Here is a 4,176-nt window from a genome sequence, read left to right as displayed (position 1 = left end):
CCAAACTTCCCCTCTGGGATAAAATGTATGAGAAGTGTTTCTATTCTATTCTATTCTATTCTATTCTATTCTATTCTATTCTATTCTATTCTATTCTATTCTATTCTATTCTATTCTATAATGTTTTCCTGCATTGTCTGATAGTTCCGTCAAGCTGCTGTGCTGTCTAAATAGGATGCATGAGGTCAAGGAAATGAAACTAATTAATACCCTAGGCTGTGATGTATTGATGAGGGAACTACCATGAGATGCAGCAAAGAAGTACCTCCAGTTTGAACAATATCTGCAGGATGCTGTAGCACAGAAAAGAATAGAGTGTAAGGTGTAAGAAGATGCAGATCAACCATCAGCTCCATGATGATTAATTAAGCAACCAGTAAGGTTTCGTTTTTCTGCATCTGTGAGTCACTGTGTCTGTTTCAGATACCACTCAGACATATTTAGTGACATGTAGTTTGACCTAGAAACATCTCATACTTTTAGTTCAAGCATCTGTGGTTTGAAGATTCTTTACAAGATAAAATCCTAGAAGCGATGACAGCTTTTGCTGTTTTGAGAGACTGTGTGAGATACACTTTTCCGTGTATGTGCAGCTGAAAATTTGCACTCATGCAGTGCCTACGACACAAGGGCAGTACACTGTTAAAAAAAAAAAAAAAGGAAAAAAAACACTGAAAATATGGCACCATGTTGTCAGAGTAAACACTTGAAAAAATGTTTCAACGCTGTAACATTGAAAACTGGTTGGTTAAATAAATAAATAAATAAATAAATAAATAAATAAATAAATTTTGGTCCCATGATGTAAAACAACAAATTACAATTTTTAAAAACACAGAATTTTGATGTGGACATTATGAAACATGTAAGTTTATATATATATTTTTTTTCATTTAACAATATATTATCTGTATCTTAACAAAAGTGAAAAGATCTGTAAAACAACAGTTCAAAAAATATTAACCATTTTAAATCCTTCATTTAGGTATTTTTTATTTTATTTTAAATACAGTAAAACGTGTAGTTTTATGAAACATTTCAATAAACATTTTCACAGTTTTGATCTGTTATGTAAAATAACATTTTTTTTTCTGTGATTTTACAACTTATCATCTTTAATTTAAAAAAAACTGAGAAAATCTAACAAAAACAAAAACAAAAAAACAGGAATTATTTTATTTTATTTATTTTTTAAGGCAGATAAAAACACATTTTACAGTGTATTGTGCATGCACAGAACATGTAGATGTCAATCTACTGAGTGCTCCAAGTGGACTTAAACCAGACTAGATAGCAGTATAGTAATAACCACAGCTGTCCGTGTATTCATCAATATGGGCGTATAATCATGTGTTAAGTAATAGAATGACACAGGCAGAATCTGAAAAATAAATTACTAATGTAATGTAATGAAAAATGCGCTATATGAACCAGATATCAATTTACCAAAAATTTGACACATAAAACTTGCAACTTGTGCAGATAAGTTAGCCATTCTGACAAAAATAGAAACATGCTCATGGAGGGGATATATGCGTAATACAATATGAACCAATTATGAGGTAAAGAACACTTTCTGCTTAGAGTCTGCAGTATGTCTCATGTCTTACCCTCACTAAACAGTTGTAAAGATTTCACAGATGCTAAGGAAGGAAAAGCGACTGAGGAATGTGTTCGTGAGGCCAAACGTGTCACTCACTATGTTGCTATGGCAACACCATCAAACACAACTGTGTCCTATCAGCAGATCTTCTGGAGGGGGGTGGGGGGGGCTCGGCAGCAGATGAGCTTCTCCAGATGGTTTCCAGAGCATGAGAGGAGATTGAGGACTAGATTGGGGCTTTTTTTGCTTTGTTGTTATAGCGTCGGAGTAAATGAGTGTGTGCTTGGAAAAATGGCGCGCACTCCTACGCCAACCATGAAGTAATTTGGTCATTAGTTTGGGGTTATTGTTACGGGTTTCTGAGGGTGACCTTGTGTATAAACATGCATTGGGTTATTTTAATCAGTCTAAACATATAGTATGAGCAGACTTTGTGAAAACAGTGTTGCTTTAGTTCCACTTTATGTGCATTTTTTTCCACTACTGACACAGAGATGGGAATGATGTACAGGGAAAAACAGATAGCAGGAAGTAGATGTAGTTGAGGTGACAAAAACAGACAGGAAACACAAGAAAAAGGAAAGAACTCTGACCCACTGGAGAGAGTGATTCATCAGTAAGCCTTGAAGGTTTATTACAGAGAAAAAATATGGGGGAAAAAAACACTTAAGCAATAGATTATGACATATTTAACTGCACACAGGAAAATTTGCAGCAGAAGAAATGTTACGTTTTATAGCAGAGAAGGGCTTCGGTCAGCCTTAGGTTGCAAGATTTTAAAAACCCTATTTACCATTTGCCTGTTGCTAGGTGAAAGTGCACAGACTGACTTCAAATTGGACAGATTTGTGATGTTTACAAGACAATCAGCTGCATAAATATGCTATAATGGCATGATGCAAAGAAAAAGCAGCTGCAGCTGATTTGTACTGTTCATTTGATGGAAAATCTGTCATGTGAAGCTGCTTTAGAAAGAATACCTGAACAGAATGCTTACATTTCTAGCCGTCAGACTTTATCCCAACAAGTAAATAAAGATATTGATGTGCACGCATTTAGAGAGATGGTACATTACTTCTCTAACCAGATGTTTTTGTTGGATAGCTTCTCTAATTTCTATTGTTCTCGTCACAGAAGGGTTCACTATAGGATAAAACCCTCAGATTGCTCAACAGCTCCAAACTAAAGCACATAACAGTGCGAAGATGCATCTTTTCTGATATCTTGTACAGCTTCCTGTGTCAAAGCATGTTGGTTCGAAGAAACCACACGGCCACCACCAATTATTTTTGTGCCATTTTGTTCTTGCCCAGCAGACGCTTTCTATGTCTCCATCACACAGATAACTGTTACATCGCCTCCATCAAAATGTCACTGTTCCAGCGCTGGAGGCTTCAGACACACAGAGAGTTTCGTGGCTGCTGATATGAGTTGCGGTTGATGGTTGGAGGCTGTTGCTGCAGATAAATCTAGTGGTTAATTGTTCTACTGACAGGAAGGAATTAGAGAACACTGATAACTTTTTGCAAAGAGATGCCATGCAAGACCAACTGATGCTGCTGCAGAGGAGACAAAAGGAAATGTTTGACTTGGCGAAGGTGTACGACCATCACTGCGATTTTTCACTCTTTACATTTATCTAACTGAACTGTCAGGTGAATGTTGGCAAGGTGCATCATCTGTTGTCTTCAAGGGCAGATGTTACACCAGATTGTGGAGTGCAGTGAAACCATTAACTGTACCATCGAAACTAACCAAAAATGACAGATAAATGTAAATCTCTAGTTGTTCTTTTTTTTTCCCTTCAAGTGAAGCTGTTTTGTCTTCCAGATGTGTAGTCAACTTGTTTTTGTTTTCATTTCTGCCGAAGCGGCCCTCTGTGAAAACTGACTTTATGAGCTCAGCAAGTAAAGTTTGGGGATTTTTTTTTTTTGAAACATCATTGAATAAGAACAATAACTACACTGTAAAATGTGAAAAGTTGAGGGAAGCCAAGTTTAACTTGCACAGCAGATAGAGATGTTTTTCAGGGTCAGAGTGAGAGAACATTACAGCTCTCCACATGTTGATAAAGAGAGATGAAGGACTGTTTGGTGAGAAGCAACAGGAAAAACAGTGAGAAAGACTGAGAAAGAGAGCAAGACAGAGAGAGAGAGAGAGAGAGAGAGAGAGAGGAGGAAAACATAGAAACCGACAAGCCGCTCAGCGCTAATTTTAGCCCAGCGATGCCACTATTTCTCCTCCACGGTAGCTGGAGCTCTGCTATGGCAACAAAGGCTTTAATGACTTATGTGAATGCTTACATTTGCCTCCGTGTGTGTGTGTGTCGCAGTGTGTAAATGTGTGCGTCTCTATGCCCCTTTATGGCTCAGAGCCAAGAAATAAACAGGACTGTCCATTAGTCTCCTCTGGATGGCCATCTTCAAAGAATCTCACATGAACCTTTCTCCTCCTCACACACACAAATACACAACTCGGAGTTTGATCTGCTGCTGATCAGCTGAACATGAAGCAGTTCCAGATTTATTTTAGGGAGGACACTTGTGGCAGCAAAGACAGTAAACTGCTCTTGA

The sequence above is a fragment of the Stegastes partitus genome, unplaced genomic scaffold (genome assembly GCF_000690725.1).
Source record: "Stegastes partitus isolate 25-593 unplaced genomic scaffold, Stegastes_partitus-1.0.2 Scaffold238, whole genome shotgun sequence".
Taxonomy (NCBI): Eukaryota; Metazoa; Chordata; class Actinopteri; family Pomacentridae; genus Stegastes; species Stegastes partitus.
This window is presented reverse-complemented; position numbering follows the sequence as displayed.